The sequence below is a fragment of the Muntiacus reevesi genome, chromosome 20 (assembly GCF_963930625.1).
Source record: "Muntiacus reevesi chromosome 20, mMunRee1.1, whole genome shotgun sequence".
In the NCBI taxonomy this organism is placed as follows: domain Eukaryota; kingdom Metazoa; phylum Chordata; class Mammalia; order Artiodactyla; family Cervidae; genus Muntiacus; species Muntiacus reevesi.
In genome coordinates this window covers 41,142,037-41,165,661 of record NC_089268.1, presented here as the reverse complement: position 1 = coordinate 41,165,661, position 23,625 = coordinate 41,142,037, and the positions used below count along the sequence as shown (strand labels likewise).

General features: G+C 44.3%; 1 protein-coding gene across 12 annotated transcripts in view; it reads right to left on the bottom strand.

Annotated features, from left to right (window-relative positions):
• The window catches only part of ATXN1 (ataxin 1), a 403,803-nt gene that overhangs the window by 198,346 nt on the left and 181,832 nt on the right, over window positions 1-23,625 (bottom strand). The gene's annotated exons all lie outside the window — the stretch shown is intronic.

Below are 23,625 nucleotides of genomic sequence, written 5' to 3'. Positions count from 1 at the left end.
GTGCCTCTTCTGACTTGAATACTGGGTTGTTATTATATTTTAAGAAAGTTAAAGTTTATTCCAGATCATTTTAAGTGTGCAATGTCCTGAGTTTAGATGCTTGACAGACTCACGAGTGCCAGCAAACGTTTAAGCTGTCTAGAAGGTTTCCCTGCTCTCCTCTGCGAATCGACAGCCTTGCCAACTGCCACAGGAAAAAAGGTGTTTCTCTTCTGCCACGTGATTCGACCAAGGGCGAAAGTCAGTTCTCTGCTTACCCTCAGAAAAGGACTCAGTGCATGAATATCTGTATACTAGCAATGACTTTCTAATCAGATTAAATACAACTCAGGCAAAAAAAACAGATGCTTGACTAGGAAGGGACAAGTCTTACTTCCCAGAAGTGATGCTACAATCACTACATTCTTCCAATCAGATACAATGAGTTTAATGGCAACATGCCAGATTAGGACATTTGATGAAACCCTTTGAAAGAATTAAGTTCCTTCCTACCTGCATAAGAAATCTACCCTGGTGACAGGTATTTCCTTCTTCTCTACACCCCCAACACCCTGCCAGCCAGTGAGACACTATAAAGTGGTCAGGGCACCAACTCTGGAGCCGAAGTCTGGGTTTAAATGACCTTGGACTAATTACTTTACCTCATTGTTCTCGGATGCTGAATTTGCATAATAATGGTTGTAAGGATTAAAGGATTAATATATTAAAAAGCACTCAGAATAGTTTGGCACACAGTTAAGAACTACATTTGCTGTTTGTTGTTTAGTCGCTCAGTAGTGTCCGACTCTTTGCAACCCCATGAACTGTAGCCCGCCAGGCTCCTCTATCCACGGGATTTCTCAGGCAAGAATACTGGAGTGGGTTGCCATTATGGATAAACAACAGAACACCTGACTGCTGCCCAATGATTCCAAAATAAGTATTATAACCTACCCTCTCCCCACTACTTCCCCCTCACCCACCCACTGCCCTTCACCTGCCCACCTGCTCTCAAAGTTTGTTCATTTAAGACCTGTATCTATTCCAAAGCCATTAAGGCCTAGTCTGCAACCACAGGGATGTTGGCAGATAGAAACCCCTATTTGCATGGCTAATATATTTATCCAGATTAAACGTATGGCTAACTATACAGTTCACTTCTCCTTTTTTTTTTAAAAAACAAGGGTTTTCCACATGCAGATTTTATCATCATGCTTACTTCCTCTCTTTTCTTTTATTAAAAGATCTTTTCATCTTCTGCTCTGTCCCACCCCACTGTTGAATTTTTTAAAAAGGAAAGAAACAGCCAACAGACTCAGAACCCTAAGTATTTTGCTCTGAACTTCACACTGACAGTATTATACACTGTCATGGCAGTTTAACAGAGAATTGAAATTTAATGAGAAGAGATAAGAAAGAAGTACAGATAAAGGAACTCTTGAAAATCAGCCCTAACAGTCCCATGAAGGCCTGGGTGGCCTCAGAGCTTATTAATATAGACTGCCTCTCACCAAGGGGCATGTAATTTCACTTTGCAGTCTTTTCTTTAAAACACCATCATACCGCTTTACCTTTAAACAAGGACATTCTGTAACCAGGGATTCACCTATGGGGCTTAGTCATCCGATCAGCCTCAAGGTCACCGACTTGAGTAACACGATGAGAATGACCTCATTCACCCACTATAGAACCGTTATATCACCGATCGATACAGGAGGCCTCTGCGCATCGTCAACAAAGCCTCCTCGAGGGAGCGCCCTGCATATTTCAGAAACAAATTACACCCTTAAAGGCAGATCACATACGAACGCAGAAAGATCCTTTCTGCAAGGCAAAGCCTTTGTTCAGTGTGAAAGGAGCGCCAATCCAACCTCATAAAAGGGCGGGGGGTGGGGGTGAAGGAAGAGAGAGAAGAGAGAATCTTTGACATGCTTCTCTTGCCTTGCCTCTCGGATGCAAGATGCATCTTCCAGGGGCTCAGGAGGCAGGAGGGGAGACAAAAATGGGAGTATGATTACAAGGGACTGCGATGTTCAGAACCAAGAACCAGCACACTTGGCACACCCATTGGCAACAATTTCACGAGGCATGGTGAAATAATAACAGTGTCAATAATAAACGTGGGAGATGAGTAACTACATATTAGTTGTTATTCAAATTAGTTTACAAGTATTAGCTCTAATTTTAGCTCTCTGACAACCCAGTGCCCCAGGGTCTAATATCACTCCCATAGTACAGATGGGAACACTGAGGCACAATAAGGTTAAGTAAGGGTACTGAAGTCACACTCCTAAGTGGTGGGAGTTGGGATTCAAGCCCAAGCAGTTAGACTCTGGAGTCACTATATTAAACTGGGTAGTTAACACCAACACCACCAGCACCAAGAAGTTATATTTGTACTTTTCCTGCAGGTGTTTCTTCCCTCCTCTTGGAAGAATGGTCCCATACATTTGCTTATGGATTTCTCTCCCAGCAGAGCCTCCCCCGGGGAGGTGTTCCATACATGGCTGTGGAATGAAGGGTGAATCACTGACCCTAGTCAATCCTTCTTCACTCATTTTGTGAGACAGGCTGAGGATCTGCAATTAACCTTGTTTTCAAATAAGGAAAGTGAGGCTCAGGGAAATCATTGACTTGTCCAAGGCCATATTGCTTTGAACATGGTTTCTTGCACAACTTAACAGTGGTTTTTAACCATGGGACATTTGTAAGAAGTCAAGATCTACATAATCTCAGAATATAACTATATAAATATAGTTAATGTAGGATATTATATTTATAGACTGTAAATATATCCCTTCAGAGATAAAGGAGAGGGGCCAAGCCCAGTGCACAGGTCTGGTCTCTCTAGCAACTCAGAATGAAGCCCAGTGGAGAGGGCACTCTGCCTGAAGCCCCTGAAACTCCGAGACAAGGCAACCCACCTTTTCCCTCACATTTCACGGAACTTCGGACCCACAGAAGGAGGCCCAGGAATGAGGTGACTCGCAGATGGAAACCAAAAGGATTTTCTCCCAATGTCAAATAGTGAAGTGAAGCAAAAGCCGCTCAGTTGTGTCTGACTCTTTGTGACCCAAGTCCATGGAATTCTCTAGGCCAGAATACTGGAGTGGGTAGTCTTTCCCTTCTCCAGGGGATCTTCCCGACCCAGGAATCGAACCAGGGTCTCCTGCAATGCAGGTGGATTCTTTACCTACTGAGCTAAATGAGAGACAGTAAAATGCTTAGGATCTAACTGAATTCATGTGTGTGTGTGTGTGTGTGTGTGTGTGTGCACTAAGTCACTTCAGTTATGTCCTACTTGTTGCAGCCCTACAGACTGTAGCCTGCCAGTCTCCTCTGTCCATGGGATTATCCAGGCAAGAATACTGGAATGGGTTGCCATGCCCTCCTCCAGGGGATCTTGTCTCAGGCATCTCCTGCATTGGCAGGTGGGTTCTTTACCATTAGCACCACTTGGGAAGCCCAAATTCATGTAGGGATCTGCATAAATCATCTCTTGAGACCTTCTGGGAAAATTTTTAAAACGCTCTACCCAGAATTACTTAAAGGCTTGTCAAGTGCTCTGTTGTTGTCTAGTTGCTAAGTTGTATCTGACTCTTTGTGACCTCGTGGACTGTAGCCCACCAGGCTCCTCTGTCCATGGGATTCTCCAGGCAAGAATACTGGCGTGAGTTGCCATTTCCTTCTCCAGGGGATCTTCCCAACCCAGGGACTGAACCTTTGTCCCCTGCACTGCAAGCAGATTCTTTACCACTGAGCCGTCAGGGAAGCCCACTGTCAAGTAAAAGCTAACCCTTTCCCATGGCCTCAGTTGTTCTGGAACATCGAGTGGATGAACGAGGGAGACGGGAGAAGCACCCAGGCTTCCGCTGGGCTCCCTGGTTCTGCTCCAGTGTGAGAAACAGCCCCACGATCATTAGCATACCCGATTTGCATTCACTCCAGATGAGATTTCATCACTGCATCCTATTTATTCATTCCTTAATATAAATCTAAATTGCTCTCTTCAAATAGCGGAGAGCACTCTTGCCTCCATCAGGGGAAAGAAACCATCACAGCAAGGGATGTGCCGCGTCTTCATCTTCTCCCCTCCCCCACACCCGCCGCGGCTCATCCCAGGGCTCAGAAAACACGCCTCTGTCTTGGGCGTGTGATACTGGGGCTCTCGGCGGACAGGAAAACTGGTGGCCGGCCAGGGTTCCAGACACCTCGGGAGCCTCTGCTTGGTCCTGCTCTAGGTGGGCCCTGGCACCTTCACAGCAGGCAAATGCAGTCATTCTCAAGGAGGAAAAAGTCTACAATCAGGTGTTAGAACCTGGAAAAGGTTGGGACTTCCTTAGGGTCCAGTGGTTAATTCATCTCCCAGTGCAGTGGGTGCAAGTTCAATGCCTGGTCAGGGAGCTAAGATACCACATGGCTCGCAAAACACCAAAGCATAAGACAGAAACAATACTGTAACTTTAAAAATGGTCTGCGTTAAAAAAAAAAAAAAAATTCTAAAGAGAAAGGAAAGAACCTGGAAAAGGTGGCTGGGAAGTCAAGAGGCAAAATCTTTAACAGAAAGTGAGGCAGTGAACTATGGCACGTCCACCATCTTCGGGGAATGACGTTCAAACACGTGGGATGCACCAGCACACGGGACCACAGAAGTTTCTGCTCATTCCTCCCCACCATGGCCACCCCTCGTTCAGCTGTGGAAGCAGCACATCATCACCTGAGCACCAGATTTCCTGATGGAAAACAATTTCTGATGCCTCTTCCTATGAAAGGAAAGTTGATCCCATCATCTAGAAGTTTATATGCAAACAAGCCGCTTCTAATTCTTTGCCCTTTAGGATCAGACACGTTTTTCTCCCTCCTCTGTGTGTATTTATAAAATAGCAAAAATATTAAATGAAAATCTTGTATCAGCTTGCACCTATGCTAAAGAAACCTCCCGTGAGACTCTTTGAAGGAAAATATACAGAAAGAAAAAGAGTGCTCGATTACCTATAAATTCAACTCCTCAATGCCTCTCCAACCAGGATATATGTGACAGATTTTACCCAGTCGTTCTGCTTTCCTGGGTCCTAACCACGACATTTTTAGCTATTTTCTAAAGAAAGAGTTCAAGTGTGGTCAGAACTCAGAGGAATTGAGCTGTTTTCAAGCATTACTACTTGAGTGCTTTTATAGCTTCATGCTTGAGTTAAAGATGAGCACTTAAAAATTAACTCTCACTTCTGGGCTTGGGGCTGGAAGCCAATGACATCCCCGAGGGTCACCAAAGATGATGCTTGCTGGTGAGACTCTGTCTGGTGGCGCTTGAGCATCTTGGCCCAAAAGTAACAGAGATGGTCACTCCAGAACCTGACTCAGTTATGGAATGTAAAGACACAGAAAATATAATGCCTTTACCAATAATCTCTTCTCACCATGAGTCTGAAACAATCAAGATATGCAAAGAAACATTAGGGCCTTGGACTTTTTTTTTAATATATGAATCATTTTTAAAGTCTTTATTGAATTTGCTACAACACTGCTTCCGTTGTTTATATTCTGTTTTTTTGGCTCAAAGCATGTGGTATTTTAACTTCCTGACCAGGGATCGAACTGGCACCCCCTGCATGGAAAGGCAAAGTCTTAACCATGGGACTCCCAGGGCAGTCCCAGGGCATTGGACCTTGAGTTAGAAAATTCCAGTCCTGGGTCTACCATCGACTTGACAAGGGGAAGTCACAGAACTTCTCTAGGTCTCAGTTTCTCAGCCAGTAAAACAAGGGGGGTTAACAGATTTCTAAAGCCCTTCGCGTGCTCCCAGCCCCTGCTTCCATGCTCCTCCCGCTTTCCCTTCACCAGCAGGGACTGAGTGTGTTGGGGAGGTTGTGCCTTTGACCCAGGAGGAATGTGACAACGGCCTTCCTTGCATTGTTCCCACAGTAACCAGAGCCAGCTGTCTCTGCTGGCTGGCCAAGTTAGGGTGCAGGATTGCATACAACTTGGAACTCTGCTGGCAAGACCAGGCCTCCAGAGTCCCCACCTTCCTCGGGGTCCTTGTCTGCAGGTTGGTACACCCCTGGGAAGACAAGAGTGGGTCTGTGATCTTTATTAAGTAACATGTGATTTTTAAAAACTGGAGTGTCGCCACAAGCACTTGGGACTTCCCCCAATCACAGCTGGATGATTTAGGTATGTCTTTACCTTCCTAGGTCCATGAACCTCTCTCTGGGGTGCTCTGGAGTTGGTGTCACCTAGAATCAGTCGGGACTTTCCAAGCCTGTTGGCATGGTCTGACACTAAGGCAAAGATCCTGGGATTCAAGTGAGAGTGAAAATCTCAGATGACATTTTTCATCTGAAAATCTCAGGGTGAGCCAAGACTTATAAACACACACTTCTGAGCAGGACCGATCGTGAAGGGTTTCCTTTTTGCCGGCATCTCCGATACTAATAAGGGAGGGTCATTGGAAAGCATAGACATTATTTTTAGCTTTTGTAAGGAGGGAGGAGTTTCTGAAAGGGCAAAATGGAAAGGAATTTAGGGCAAGGGTGGAGGGAGGAGGAGAGATTAGGAAAAATCAGGACTTTCAGGAGAGATAAGGAGCTTCCTCCTCCTTTCTTAACTGGCTCCAGCATCAAGGATTTTGGGTCCAGATAGCTGGAGACAAAGAGGCTGTTGGAAGGAAATCATTTTTTTTTTTGAGTGTGGTGAATGCGCCCTTCACGCCCTGGGATTTTTCACTTTCCAAATGTAGCAGATGAGGCTACTCGTGGAAGTTTTCTTGGGAAAGAGTTTGGAAATTCATGTTGGATTTGACCGGCGCTTTAACCTTCACAGGCCCCAAAGAAACACATGCTTTGGATCTGCAGAGATCGTGAAAGTTCCAGATTAAGAGGAGATGAATTCCTCTTAAATGGCCTTGTTACTTTAACAAATAGCAAGGTAGAGTCCAGCAGCTTCTGGGGAGACCATGGTACGGGCCAAGAACATGCTATTTTTTGTTGTTGTTAGTTTATTTATTTGGCTGCCCCAGGTCTTCAGTTGCACACACGGGATTTTCAGCCTTCATTGCAGCCTGTGGGATCTAGTTCCTTGACCTGGGATCAAACCTGGGCCCCCTGCATTGGGAGCATAGACTCTGAGTCCCTGGACCATCAGAGAAGTCCCAAGAGCATACCATTTTGAGATTTCTTTTTTCTTCTTCTCTCTCTCCCCCACTTCCCCCCCCCCCCCCCACAATAGATAGTAAGGTGGTAAAGAGGAAGTCGCTTAGTCCTGTCTGACTCTTTTTGACCCCATAGACTATAGCCCGCCAGGCTCCTGTGTCCAGGCATGAATACTGGAGTGGGTTGCCATTCCCTTCTCCTGGGGATCTTTCAGGGGATTGAACCCAGGTCATTTGCATTGCAGGCAGATTTCTTACCATCTGAGCTACTCTGCTAGATAGTAAAATATCTCCTTAAAGAACTGCAAAAATCAACTCATGTATTCCTCAATTCAGATCTCCTGGTAAATTGCTAGCACCACAAGTCCAAATGCCATTGAGTTCATAAGAATCCTTAAAAAACACAAACCACTTCATCACATCCTATCTGCCTGCTGAAATTTTGAAAGCAAGACTGCAAAACATTCAAGTAATCACCCTTGTGGCATGACTGACACCAGCCCAGAGCTAACAACAAGGGAACACTAGAATTAGTTCCCCACTTCCAGAATAGGACCTAAAGAAGTCTGTGCTACAGGAGAATAGTTGCTGTGTTTTGTTTAATGGAACTAAATTTGTGCCCATTTAAATCACAAGCAGGTGGCACTTGGTAGCAAAGAAAGGCCTGAAAATATTCGCATTTAGTGAATGCAGTTGTATGTATAATTAGCCGAGATGTATTTTAAAGTACGCTAATCCTTTGTACTCTTTTCTACAATTCAAACTGGTGAGGAACAGAAAGCAGATTTTGAATTTATTATGAAAGCACAGCCATCGTATTACCAGTTACAAAATAAAAAATGAGGAAAGCATCAGAAAGTCTTATTAATATATATATGTTTATACAATATATATTTATATAATAATACATACATTAAGGTAAGTGTAAGTGGCTCAGTCATGTCTGACTCTCTGTGATTCCATGGACTGTAGCCCAACAGGCTCCTCAGTCCATGGGATTCTCCAGGCAAGAATACTGGAGTGGGTAGCCATTCCCTTCTCCAGGGGATCTTCCTGACCCAGGGATCAAACCCCAGTCTCCCACATTGTGGGCAGATTCTTTACCATCTGAGTCACAGGGAAGGCCAGTATATACATTAGGATTTATTAATATATACATATTAGTCAAAAGGGCAGCAGAGGATGAGATGGTTAGATAGTATCACCGACTTAATGGACATGAGCTGGAGCTGACTCCGGGAGATGGTGAAGGACAGGGAAGCCTGGCCTGCTGCAGTCCATGGGGTCACAAAGAGTTGGACATGACTTAGTGACTGAACAACATATTAGCATCCGACCAAAGAGAAAAGCTTGCTTGCTTTCAAAGGACTTTGTGTTCAGGAGAAATGAGCGAGCTAAACAATAGCGTCTGGTAGGAAAGGAGATGGGAAGAGCCAAAGGTACACATTTATTTTGTTTTTTGGCCACGCTGAGCAGCATGTAGAATCTTAGTTCCCCGACCAGGGATTGAACGTGTGTCCTCTGCAATGGAAATGTGGAGTCTTAACCACTGGACCACCAGGGAATTCCCAAAAGTACACATTTTAGAAGCACAACATTTTTTCTGAAGTTTTTCTATAGAAAATGTCAAACATGTTCAGAAGACGTTCAATAGAACGCCGGATATTCACTACCCAGTATCAATACTCGTCAACTCACAGTTCATCTTACGTCTTCAAGCAAATCCCCGAAAAATCATTTAATCCCTAGATATTTCAGTATGAAGCATAGAATTTTTAAGCTCCCTCATTGTCCTAAGATCTCTGAGAAGCCAAAGGCCCCAGGGTCATGCAGTCAGACAGTGACAGAGGCAGGGCTGGAACCCGAGTCTTCTCACTGGAGACCGAGGGGTCTCCGTTGCAAGTTCTCTGGCTCTCTTGCCCCTTACACTCCCCACTATCTGTGTTAACTGAACCCTGGCCCGCAATAATATATAGCATGGAAAAGAAGCGTTATACTGGTTGGAAACCAGGAAATCCCGAATTTAAATCTCAGCTTTGCCATTTTCTCTGAACCTTAATCGCCTCACCTACTAAGTGAGTAAGTGAGTGAAGTCGCTCAGTCGTGTCCAACTCTTTGCGACCCCATGAACTGTATGTAGTCTACCAGGCTCCTCCGTGCATAGGATTTTCCAGGCAAGAATACTGGAGTGGGTTGCCATTTCCTTCTCCAGAAGATCTTTCCGACTCAGGGATTGAACCCAGGTCTCCCACATTGTAGGCATGTCACTGTCTGAGCCACCAGGGAAGTCCCAAGTAGGGATATGAAATTGCCACTACTCACAACATACTAACGGGCTTCCCAGGTGGCGTTAGTGGTCAAGAACCAGCCTGTCAACGCAGGCGACTGAAGAGATGTGGGTTCAATCCCCGGTGGGGAAAATCCCCTGGAGTAGGACATGGCAACCCACTTCAGATTCTTGACTGGGAAGTCACACGGACACAGGAGCCTGGGGGGCTACAGTCCATGGGGTCACAGGAGTTGGACACGACTGAAGCCATGCAGCACGCACACACAACATACTTATAAAACTAGTGAATTTTCAACTTATAACAGTTATTTTTAACGTGTTTTAATGGAACTTGGGAAAGTTGTTAGAATCCATGAAATCTTAGAAAACCATTAATACAGGAAGGTGGGGTCTACTATGTGAATGAGTTGGGGTGGGCATACATAACTATTATGCAACTGTACCCTCAGAGCATTTCCACGACAAGTTCATTTCTTTTCCACATATAAATTAGAACTAACTATTTCAACATGTTGAAATGGAAGCTTCTATGAAAAACAAATGTTTCATGTAACATAAATCAACATTTCCCAAAGAGGAAAGAAGTTGCTTCCTTCCCCTCCCCGCGCCCAGAGAAGGGAAGTTCTAGCATCCTTTAGAGAAGGAACAGACAAGCCCAGGGAAAGTGAAAAGAAATAAGAAACATTCCCTCTTTGTTGTGGACTTGGCAAAACTCTAACCAAAGCAGATTTACAATAGAACACAAAATACTCCCAAGAAAGCACCCGAAGCTGGAAAAATAATAACCGAATACAGGACTTTAAGTAAGTGACCATAAGACACAACTCAATCGCACCCTTTTTCCTTCTCAACACACACAGAGGTACCATATTTGAGGAGATAATGAAAGTGAGGTAATGACAACCTTTAAGCAGCCCCATTCTAGGGACTTTCCTAGTGGTCCAGTGGCTAAGAACTCCACACTCACAAAGCAGGGGACCCAGGTTCGATCCCTGGTCAGGGAACTAGATCCCGCATGCATACAGCAACTAGGAAGTCATCACACTGTAGCTAAGACCTGGCACAGACAAATAAATGCACATTTTAAAAAAAGAAAGAAAAGAAACTCCATTCTAAGTCAACTCCAAACCTTGAGATTAGACATTAAACGTACTTGCTGCCAAAAGCCAAACCACAGGAAATCTTGTCATTTTTAATATACACTGGCAGCAAATGCGTACCATGTGTAGCCTCACCATAAAATCCAGGCTGTGGACCAAGTGTCACAGAGAAGCAGTCCGGTCTGGGGAAACGGCCCACATGCTTGTGTTAGTTTCCTGGGGCTGCCAAGACGAAGTCCATAGATTGGGGGCCTGCCTTAAACCGCCAGTGTCTATGGCCTCACGTTCCGGAGGCTGGAAGTCCAAGATCAAGGTGTCAGTAGGGCTGGCTCCTTCTAAGAGCCTTGAGGGAAGGTTCTGCCCTGTGTCTCTCTCCTAGCTTCTGGTGGTCTGCAAGGCATCTCGGGCTTGTGACGGCAGAACTCCAATCTTAATACGGCATTCTCCCAGCATCTCTGTCTTGGTGTCCAATTGTCTTCTTTTTATAAGGTCATACTGGATCGGCGCCCATTACAGTGACCTCATCTTAACTTGATCATCTGCAAAGACCCTATTCTAGACAAGCCACAGTCACAGACACTGCGGGGGAGGACTTCAGGATCTTTTCGGAGGGACATGGCTCAACATATAACATCACCTCATCCCCACCCAACTTAAGAGAGGTAAAGCTGAGCCACCTCCCATGGAGTTTCCAGTGGTCTCACTGAATACATCACCAGTGCCCCACCACTGCTTAGAAGGAACACTCAAGAACAGGCATGCCATGCCCATGGACACCCCTGGCAAACCATCACTTGGCTTTCACATGCTATCATGGCCCCTTTCCACTGCCTTCTCTCCCATACCCATCAGCTTTGGCCATGTGGCTCCCATGCAATCCACATATCAACTTGGCCCCTTTCAACTTCAGGGTAGGAGGGATATCCATCAGAGTCTTCTGCCAACTTTGTATCCTCTTCTACATATTCAGCTCACTTTTGTTCCTCCTTTTATCCCTTGCACGTTTGGGACAAGTTGAGAGGTATCTTAGGCTTCCCAGGTGGCGCTAGTGGTAAAGAACCCTCCTGCCAATGCAGGAGACATCAGAGTTGGGGGTTTGATCCCTTGGTTGGGAAGATGCCCTAGAGGAGGAAATGGTAACCCACTCTAGTATTCTTGCTTGGAAAATTCCACAGACAGAGGAACCTGGCAGGTTACAGTCCATAGGGTCACACACAGTCAGACATGACTGAAGTGACTTAGTATGCATGAGAGGTACCTAATAAAAGAAAATCAGAATATATTTTTGACCTCTTTCTAGCCAGCATAATTATTAGGCCACAAGAGAAGTCATGATGGTTATGCTGAGTATGTTCTTTGGCAATTTAAAAAGTATTTTTCAAGCATGATAGTGGCAGACTGTAATTATTCAACAACCTTAATAGATAGCAGCAATATCATTATTCCCAATATACAGAGGAGGAAAATGAAGCTCAAAAAGGTTAAGTAATTCAGTAATGGACACACTGCTCATAAACCAGAACCAAAACATGGATTCATCTCATCTGATGTCAAGTTCTGCAAAGTTATATAATAAATAATATGACATGGTCTATATGAAATCATCAAGAAGGACTGAAGGTTTTTTTTTTGTTGTTGACTAGAAGCAGTATGGTAGCAAAAATAAAGCCTTATGTTTACATTCCATGTTTTAAAACATTTTCCGAAATGTTTCAATGCTAGGTTTTACGTATCCTTATAAAAACCAGAAGCGTTATTCTTAGGCTCATTTCACAGATGATAAATGAAGGCAGAGGTTATATAACTTGCCTAAATGAACCAATAAGCTGAGAATGCAGCTAGAGTAAAAATCTCTGCATTCTAAGTAAAAAATGGGCATGCCTTTCCAAAGAGAAAAATCCAATAGAACTTCCTTGGAAAGAAAACATCTGAAAAAGAAAATAATGTAAATGAAGGACAACAAGTAGAAAACTGGATACATTTCCAATGTATAGACACCTATTTTCTTGCAAGCAGAAGCAGCACATGCATGTGACATGGATGTCAGGATGGATTCCTGAGCCCTGAGCTCGACCAGTCCAGCGGTTACTCATGTCCCTGAGAACGAGTACAAGGCTATTCTAAGCAGGTCACACAAGACTTATGACTAGAGGTGAAGAAGGAGAAATATTCTTTCTCATTCATCACAGGCCTCGGGATTCCTTTTGGTTTTTTACCACCTGAATGCATGAAAGAAGGCTTCCAGAAGGAAGGGAATCTGGGCTAATTCTAGAAGGATAGACAGCTTTAGAAAACAGAGGTAAGAGGCACACGTGTCTCAACGTGGCCAGTGGACCATTGTGGTTGGAGGTGCGTGTGTGAAGACACAGCAGTGGATGACGAGGTGGGAGAGAAAAGTGGGGGCCAGATAATGAAAGACCCCAAAGGCCTTTCTGAGTAATCGAGATGATTCTGTAAAATCAGAAAGGGTTTAAGAAGGTACTCTATCAGAAGCACTATGTTGCCTCTACATGAAAAACTCTGAAATCCACAAGTCTAGCCCTGCCCTCTCTTCTGAGATCCAGATGTGTTTTCCAGAACACCTGCTGAGCATCTCTAGATGGGTCCTGCTGGCATTTCCAACTGGGCACGTTAGATCTCTACAGTCCCTTTCAGGCCTAACAGTCTGTGATTCTAGTTAAAACTGACATTTCCCTTGGAGAGACTGAAAATAAACAAAAAGCAGAGAAGTCATATTCAAGAGGCAGGGCAAAAAGAGCAGTGTCTTTGAATCGAAAGGAAAAAAAAATCTTTTAATCATCGCTCTCTGACTGCCCAGGCTCTCAGAACTAAGTAACGCATCTGAGAGTGTATGTGAATGTGCCGTGTGCATCCGTGGGGGGGTACCCAGGAGGTAGAACTAAAGCGTTCTCCAAGGATACACGCTCTCGATGACAAGCCAGAATAGCTTTCTAGCCACTCAAAGCTGCTCCCTTGCACCCGGAGAGGTTGGTCCTAGAAACAACAATTAAAGTTCAGAATAGGAATCCTGCTTTGCAAAATATTTTAAGCATTCCACGCTTCTAGACAACTCATGCTCATCTCTAGCCAACTCAGGCCATTTCTAAGTCACCCCTGAATTCCTATGAGGTGGTAGGGTGTGTCCTGCCACAGACGGGTGAAAAACCTCCAAGATGCCCTTTTCTGAGGAGTGAATATGTTTCCCTGTTAAATTTGCCCTCTGCCATTGCAAAAGGAACAATATTGTGAAAATCCTTCCTTTAGTAGAGAGGAGTAATTCACGCAGTGTGTTTTGAATAAGATGTAATTAATAAGGTAGAGACATTTTGCTTCTCTTTTCTGGACATAAGTTCTGAAAGCAAAAATGAAGAGTGTAGATGGGTTACCACGCCATGCATGTGTGCGTGCTAAGTCACTTCAGTCGTGTCTGACTCTGCAACCCCATGGGTTGCATGTAGCCCACCAGGCTCCTCTGTTCATGGGATTCTCCAGGCAAGAATACTGGAGTGGGTTGCCGTGTCCTCCTCCAGGGGATCTTCCCAGCCCAGGGATTGAACCCAGGTCTCCTGCATCTCCTGTACTGGTAGGCAGGTTCTTTACCACTAGCACCCCGTGAGAAGCTCTACTACTCCATACTCAGAATTTAGAAAAGATACACTTTGCACAAGCACACATCCAACAGTCTGCTTGGCTGTGACAGAAACCATCCTTATTCACTGGCCAGTCTTGACCAAAGGATTAGGTCAGCTTAAGGTCTCCTGTCACCTTGATGCCTCTGTACCTGCTGGCCTACATCAGAGCTATTCAACTCAACAGAGTACCTTGATCATACACTGAATTCTCACTGAGTCACTTGACCTGGGCTCTTCTGCCTGAGGGTGGGGCTGCTCCGTGTATTCCAGAGGATGTGATTCATTGTTGTTTAGTTGCAAAGTCATGTCCAGTTCTTTTGTGACCCCATGAACTGTAGCCTACCAGGCTCCTCTGTCCATGGGATTTTCCAGGCAAGAGTACTAGGGTGGGTTGCCATTTCCTTCTCCAGGGATCGATGGAATTGATCCAGGGATCTGGCTCCTGCTTGGCAGGCTGATTCTTTACCACTGAGTGACCTGGGAAGCCCAGAGGATGGGATACTAAGTCACTAAAAGCACAGACAGCAAAATGGCTTCAACTTCAGAAGCTGCTGTGGGCAGCTATGCATGTGTACCCTGACCTAGAGTCTCTCCAGAGATATTATTCAGATTCCATTTTCTTTCAGGTGTCCCTGACCTCTAGGATCTGTGCTTCTTGGCCAGCTGGCAGTGCTGAGACACACAGGAAAGAAAGCTATGCATCTGATAAGAGATCTGAGCCAGCTGACCTACATGACGGTAGCCTAGCATATACTCCAAACACTGTGCAGCTCAAAGGCTATTTCGCTGGACTTACTAAACTTCTGTAAAACATTCATAATAAAATCCATGATCTCCAATGTTTCCTTACAGATAAAAACTATCACCCCCAAGCTCTCTAAGATCTATTTTACTCCTCTTCCTGTTCATTCTCTGGATCATCACGGCAGTCTTCCCTGGCCTCCCAAGTGGGCTCAGATGCCCCTTCTAGATGCTTCCTCCATATCCTGTATTTTCCCCACACCCTGCTTATCACTGTGGATTGTAACTGACTAGTCCCTTTTTCATCCACAGTACTAACATAACTACAACCTAGCATGATGGGGAAGGGACCCTTTTCTCTTGTACTAACTTAGTATTTCAGTACTTAAAGCCCTACTTGGTACCCAGTGGAATCTCAAAGAATGTCAGTTGAATGACTGATGGAAAACAGAATCCAGGCTCTGAATATCTGCTATTTATTCAGGTGGCACTAGTGGTAAAGACCCCACCTGCCAAAGAGACGCAGGTTCAATCCCTGGCCCAGGAAGGTCTCCTGGAGGAGGGCATGGCAGCCCGCTCCAGTATTCTTGCCTGGAGAATCCCACGGACAGAGGAGCCTGGGAGGATGCAGCCCACAGAGTCGCACAGAGTCAGACGTGACTGAAGCAACTTAGCATGCATGCACATTCATCTGGTACACGACAGGACCACTTACCTCTCACTCCATTCAGCGCCATCTGCGGCCCTCAATGGTTGGCGGTGCAACCACAGTTACTGCTTTGGCCACCTTTATTAGAAGGGTATCATGACTCCAAAGTAAGACCGTGAGCTTGCTCTGTTTGAAGTCAATCAGAAGCTAAAAGCTTTTCGAGTTTTCCCCTTCAAGAGCACCAGGAGGCTTGAAAAAATCTTAAAACAGGGAAAGCTTTGAAAGAGAGTTATGGGCAAAGCCTAAAGTGTTTAGGGCTGGAAACAATTATTCCTCTGCACAGAAACCATTTCAGGGTGGTGGTGGGGGGAAGGGAGCATCAGCGAGACTGGTGATTTTCACGCAGTTCTAGGCCAGCGCCCTTTAAATAAGAAGACATCTTTCATGAGACAAGATGCTTGCACAATAAATTAGAAATAGATTAGGGTAAGTTTATGCCACAACACACAGTTGTTTAATAAGATAATTTAATCAAGGGTCAAAAATAATTGGGGGGAAATGATCAAATCCACAGGAGAATCATCTATGAATGCTAAAACAAATGAATTGTGAAGAAGACGATCTTGGCCAAACAAGCGCTTTGGTCCAAGTCTACCAGGCAGCTTTTCCTGACCACCTACTCTGTGCTCGGCATTGTGCAGGGTTTGTGGGGGACGTGGCAGGAATCACTGCCACGGCCCAGAGTTCATTTCCTCCTGGTGGTCTCTAAAGACACCCCACTGATGCTGCTGCCATCTTTCCAAAATGCAGACGCAATGGGGTCCCTCAGGGTGACAGTCACCATCAGCATAGTCATAATCCAACAGGACAAACAGGATGCTACTCACTCCCAGGGTTGAAGACCTCTCCTGACCTTTACTCACAACCCTCCCCGCCCCCAACCCATAACCTGAGACTCAGCCATACTCTCTTACTGCCCACGCTTCCCTGGGTTTAAGACTTCTTGACTCCTTCAAGCCTATGCCTTTGAAAATGTTGTCCTTTTCCACCTAGAAGCACTGCCCTAGCACAAACTGTCCACCTGGGCTTCATGACTCACCTCTCTGAGACGTCTTTCCTAGAAACACCCCTTATCCCTGGCCCTGGTGTGATATTCTTTAAGAGTTTCCCCAGGACTCTCCACATATCAGGATTGTGGAACTCGATACATGGAATTCTCCCTTCCTTCCCTCCGCCCTTGCTTCCTCTGGTTCATCTCTGTCCATCTGGAACACCTACTTAGCAATTACTCTCTACCAGGCCCCCTGCTATGCTAGGCGCTTTGGGTCCAACACCTCTTAATAAATCCACACGAATTGTAAACATGCCTTGCAGATGAGAAACGCAGCTCAGAACGGTTCGGTAACTCGGTCAGGTACACATGGTCAGCAAGTGGCAGCGTCGGATGCCTCTGTTCCAAGCCTGAGCTCTTTTCTCCTCAACACATCAACTCACAAGGAGGCAAGGGGACCCGCCCAAGACGCCCACCCAGACCCCAGTGGTTCTTGCAAGCTTCAAAATCACACACGTGGTTTTGACAGGTACAAGCCGAAGGTGTGCATGGCCAAAACCAACCAGATGGGCACACCCACACAATCTGTGTGCTTCCCCAAACTTTCTCTTTCCTGCATGTCATAGAAATGAATCCCCAACGCCACCCATGAGCCCTCCACTTTATGGAGTCAGCCTAAATGCCTTTTGTGCCACCCATAAGCCCTCCACTTTATGGAGTCAGCCTAAATGCCTTTTGTTTATAAACCACAACAGCACCAACTCCGGGTGGTAGATGTTTCCAAGGAGCCTCAAAGCCTCGATTGTTACTGTCTTTCATTTTGGTTTCAGGTTCTGCTCATGTAAGGGATGGCCTGTCCTCCTATTTACTACCATTAGAATAATGTCAGGTTCAGGGTTAGCACATAAAATAGATGTTTCTCTGATTTCTATGCAAAAGATCAAAACGCTTTTTTAATGGCAACATCAAAAAGAATCAACATATAAACATGTTTCAACAGGCATTCTTTTTCCCTTCGGTGGTTTCTCAATATTTGGAAGGCTTTATTAGCCTGTTTTGCTTACAAATGGTAAAAGAGTTCACTACTTCTAAGCCTTTTCTGAGACTACTGTATTTGCTGACAATTAGTGTTTGGTGCCTTTCTTTTGGTAATATTTTGCTGGAGAAAACTACCTGGGAAATATCTTGGCTTATCACACGACCTGATCTGGGAGGACAGTGAGGAGAGGGGTGTATATTTTTACCTCTTTCTTTTCATTAATTCTCCCTTCCTTTCTTTCTTTCCCCCTTTGTTATTCAGTTGCTAAATCACGTCTGACTCTTTGCAGCCTCCTGGACTGCACGCCAGGCCTCCCTGTCCTCCACTATCCCCCGCAGTTTGCTCAGACTCATGTCCATTGAGTCAATGATGCTCTCTTACCATCTTATTCTCTGATGCTCCCTTCTCCTTTTGCCATCACTCTTTCCCTGTGCCAAGGTCTTTCCCCCTTTGTGTGATCAGTCAGTCGTGTCCAACTTTTTGTGACCCCATGGACTATAACCCACCAGGGTCTTCTGTCTATGTGATTTCCCAGGCAAGAATACTGGAGTGGGTTGCCATTCCCTCTTCTAGGAGATCGTCCCAACCCAGGGATCGAACCCACATCTCTTGTCCCCTGCACTGGCATGTGGATTCTTTACTACTAGCGCCTATTGGAAAGCACAAAAGGAAATTATTTAATTGACGATAGCTTAAAGCCTAGTTAACCATTTGATCAGTTATTCTTAGTTGGACACAACTGCAGCGACTTAGCACAAACAGTGTTCTAAGTTCATAACTTTGAGGCATTAACAGGCTGGTGTGTGTCCTTAAGTCATGGTCTGCAGCCCACCAAGCTCCTCTGTCCATAGAATTCTCTAGGCAAGAATACTGGAGTGGGGTTGCCATGTCCTTCTCCAGGGGATCTTCCCGACCCAGGGAAGATTTTTTTTTACCATTAGTGTCACCTGGAAAGCCCCATCTCATGGTGCTACCTATAGCTTCTTAGAATTTTCACTTGATTGGCAAAATAAACATAGCATGAGATTCAAGTATAATTGCTGCCTCTTTCCTCTAGAGCATGGACTTCCCACTCACACGCCTGTCAGTGCCAGTGAGGAAAATCAGTCTGCTATTTTATCACTGCAGGAGAACTGGCAGAGCAGGCCGCTGTCTCTGCAAACCATTCAGTCAGCTCCAGCATTTCCAAAAGGCTTTCTGCTCATGATAAAGCCCCGCAAATGCCCAATGAACATTGCACATGCCAACCCCAAACGCAGCCTCACTGTGAGTGGTGACACATAAGAAGCGTTCTATTAAACTTAGAACCTACGCAAGGCTGTCTATCATTATAGCTGTTAACACCATTCTGGTGGAAGTAGCCAATTAAATTATGTAAGGGAAAGAGATAAGAAGTCTAAAAACTAGCAAAGAGCAGCAAAATGATCATTATTTGCAAAGGTTGTGGCTGAAAATCACATGAGCAAGTCAGCTGAACAACTGTTATAGACAATTAGAGAATTCTGTAAGGTAATTCACAAGTGCTGGTTTAATTGTTAAGTTGTGTCTGACTCCTGTGACCCCATGGACCATAGCCTGCCAGGCTCCTCTGTCCACAGGATTTCCCAGGCCAAGAATACTAGAGTAAGAGTGGGTTGCCATTTCCTTCTCCAGAGGATCTTCCCGACCCAAGGATCGAACCCTGGTCTCCTGCACTGCAGGTGGTCTCCTGGATTCTTTACCAACAAGAAATATACAAAAGCCAGTAGCTTTCCTAAGGAACAACCAGTAAGAAGACATCCCATTCTTTAAAATTGCAAGTAAAAATGAAAAATGGCTAGAGATAAACTTAAATAAAATTATGCAAGAACTAGGTAAAGAAAGAAAACTTCATACTGTTGAAGGACAAAGAAGGTATATTTACCCTGCTGGTCTTTGATGAGGAAATCACTAATTCCTCCCAAAGTAACTGATAAACGTGATATGATATCCAAGAATACCATGAGAAAGCGAAGTCTGAAGTTTATCTGGAAAAGTGCATAGGAAGGAATAGCCATAAAAATGAAACAACAAGAAATAAGGAAAGAGGACTTCCCAGATACCCTGGGAAAGAGGATACCTTGGATAAGAACCCACCTGCCAATGCAGGGGACGTGAATTCAATCCCTGGTTGGGGAAGATTCCCACGCCACAGAGCAACTAAGTCTTAGCACCACCCCTAACTGAGTCCACAAGCTGCAAGTACTGAGGCTCAGACACCTAGAGCCGGTGCTCAGCAACAAGAGAAGCCTCTGCAGTGAGAAGCCTGCATAGCTCAACTAGAGAGAAGCCCCCACTCTCGGCAACTAGAGAAAGTTGCCGAAGCACAGCAACGAAGACCCCGTGCAACCAAAATAAAAGAAAGAAGGAAAAAAATGAATAAGGGAAGACTAGCATACCAGATACGTAAAATAAAGCTCCAAATATCAAATCAGCATGCACTGGCACCCAAATAGAAATCAAGATCGACGGAAAAGGAACAGACCCAAACACATACTGTGAGTCAGTGTGTGACAAAGTTGGCAGTGCATGTTATGGGGAGAAGAAAGTCTTTCAATAACTGGGTGGCCCCCTGGCAGAAATAAAGTCAGACCCCTAGTTCAGATCCTACACTAAAATAAATTCTTGAGCGACCAAAGATTTAAATGTGAAAAACGCAAATGTCAAAGCCCCTCGGATAAACCTTGCTAACATGACGCTAGGTGGAAGGAGCCAGTTACAGAAGACTACGCGTTGCATGAGTCAGTTTAAATGAAACGTCCAGAACAGGCCAATCCATAGAGAAGTAAAGGAGATTAGTGGTTACCAGGGGCTTTGGGGTGGAGGGAATGGACAGTGACTGCTTAATGGGTATGGGGTTTCTTTTCGGGGTGATGAAAATGTTCTGAAATTAGATTGTGGTGATAGTTGTACAATTCTGTAAACAGATCAAAACCACTAAACTGTACACATGAAAAGGATGAATTTTATGGTATGTAAATTTTATCTAAAAAATGCTATGATTTTAAATGTACTAAGAAAAAATATAAGACAATTTAAAAAATATAATGTTTGAGCAGAGAAGCCCTAAATATGTCAAAAAGTTAAAAAAAAAAAAAGGTCTGATGAGTAAGGCTACATAATTTTAAAAACAAATCCTTCAAAAAAAAAAAAAACAAAACCCTAAGAAGTCCAAAACTAAATGGAAAAATTAAAAAACTCAGGACAAAAGGACTAGTTTTTTTTTTTTTTTAGTGACTTTGTGCTTCTAAAAATGAATTAGCTGGAAAAGACCAAAAACCTAGGGAAAAATGGGCAATAAAAGTCAATACACATTTCTCAGAAAAGAAAATAGGACTGGCTCTTAAACATATGAAAAGATATTCGATCATTTGCTTGTGAGAACAAGCAAGACTCTATATTAAAGTTACTAAAAGATAGAAGTTTGCACCTCTTAGATTGGCAAAGATCATGCCGTTGAGTAACACTGTCTGTGGGGAAAAGGCACAAGCCCGCGGTGTTAGCGGGAGCATGCGTTAGTACAGATGCCAATTCTGAGGGCAATTTGGCAAGGTTTACCGAAATTAAAACTGCACATTCTTCTGATCCAACAATTCCACTGTAGCAATTTCTCCTCCAGAGAGCCTCGCTGACATAGAAAATGCTATTTATAGATAGTAATTCACTGGAGCATCGTGCCTAGTATAAAATGATTGGAAACAAGCAAAAGTCCATCAATGTGGGGCTGAAGAAATTAAGGCAAAACCCTTACAATGGAATACTATTTAGGTACTAAAAGGAATGGGTTTCCCTGATGGCTCAGTGGTAAAGAATCCGCCTGCAATGCAGGAGGCGTGGGTTTGATCCCTGGGTTGGGAAGACCCCCTGGAGGAGGGCATGACAACCCACTCCAGTATTCTTGCCTGGAGAATCTCACGGACAGGGGAGCCTGTTGGGCTACAGTCCATAGAGCTGCAAAGAGTCAGACAGGACTGAATAGACAGCATGCACACACTAAAAAGAATAAGACTACTCCCTATGTTGTGACAAGAAAGGTTTTTGAGGATACAGTCTTAAGTCAAAAAAGGTAAAGAAAACCAGAACACTGTGCATGGTGCAAACATTACGCTGAAAAAAAACCTAAACCAGAACTTCCCTGGTGGTCCAATGGTTAATAAGACTCTGTGCTTCCAGGTTCAATCCCTGGTCAGGGAACTAAGATCCCACATGCCATATAGCCTGGCCAAAAAATATACATAGATTAAAAAAAACTCTGTATTTTTTCTCCTGTAGTTTGCATAGTTATAAAACATCCCTATATTTATATTGTGTTTATATTATGTCTATTTGTATTTTCTATTTTCTTTATATTTTATAGTTATAATTTAGGTTTTATATTTTTAAAATATCCCTAAACAGACCCACAAGAAAATGGTAATGAAGCATGCGACTAGGAGTGAATTTGGGTGACTTGGGAACAGAAATGAGAGACTTATTTTTCTTCTACCTCTTATTTTATCCTTTTGTACTTTTAGTGATTTAAAACAAATTAGCTAATTCTTTCAGTTAAAAGAAAATAAAGAGAAACAACTATGACAGAGATACTGAAATACAAAATGAATAAAATATGTGGTCTAATTCTAGAAAACTCTGTTGGTTATTTTTAATATAGGTATATTCAAGAAAGAAATTAATAACTTAAAAAAAAAATCCCTCACAAGGGATCACCCATCTGCAAAACAGATGCATTCAGCAAAGCTTCCTGTAATGCCTGCCATTGGTGAGGCCCCACACCACTAACACACCCACCTCGAGCGGGAGGACTGTCTCCAAGACCAAGGAGCTAATTCAGTCTTCATAATTCACTTAAACTTGAACTCTGCTGCAGCAGGAGACTTGCCAACTAGACAGGTTTCTCTGGATTTATCCTCAGGTCATAAAGAAAAAGACCAATTTTGCTTATTTCTATTCATTGAACTGTGAGGTCTCCATTGGCCATCAGCTGTAAAAACGTCTTGACAAACATCACAGTGAATTCAAAAGAAGTTCCCTTAAGTGCTTGTTCTAAGAAGGGTGGAGGGGAGGAGGTGTGAAGATGAGAGAGTGGAGATGTAGCCCCCCGGCCCCCCTTTGAAGGGGTCCTGGGTGACCAGGCGGAACAGAGTGGTCCATGGTGTTCAGTTCAGTTCAGTTGCTCAGTCGTGTCCAACTCTTGGCGACCACATGGACTGCAGCATGCCAGGTCCCTGGTGATGGGTCAGCAAGAGGACAGGATTCTGGGCTCACACAAACCTTTTCATGTTAACCCTCTCACAGACGTTACAGCACATCTGTGTATTTTTAACCTCACCGGTCAAGCAGAACTTCTTTGGATTCCCTTGAAGACACACATCTATCACTGCAAAAGAGATGGCAAGGCTTACTCAGCAACCCCCATCCAGCCTTATAACGTTCCCGAGCCATTACAGCCGTTTTCCATTGTCCGGTGGATAGAACGGAGGGCAGGGTTGCGGACTGGCAAACCCGAACTTTAGTTTAGTCAAAAATGTCAAAAATGTACAGGGTGGCCTGTACACGGCTTAAAGAAACTGCTGAAGAAATATAATCAAAAGAATTTTGAGAAATGTTCTACAAGACGCAGGCTTCCCAGCCAGCTGGCCTTCAGAAAAATTTCTCTGAATTCTTGATGTTGTGGTTATCTAGCACTTGGTAACATCTGATACTAGAGACCAGATCCACTTGTGGGTCTAAGATACGCAGGGCGGGGACGATGCACAAAACTCAAGGCGAAAGGGGAGAAGTGGATGAGTCATTCCAGGGCCCCTCGAGAGTTTCACAAAGCAAAAGGAACAAATGTTCGTTCACGGAAAGCGGGAGACACGGTGTGTTTTGAAGAGACAAGAAAAGTTAGGAACAGGTTCCATGGGGAAATGTGACAGTGCGTCTGCTGGAGAAGAAACCATGGGGACCTGTCTCAAATGAAGGGCAAGGATTGACAGC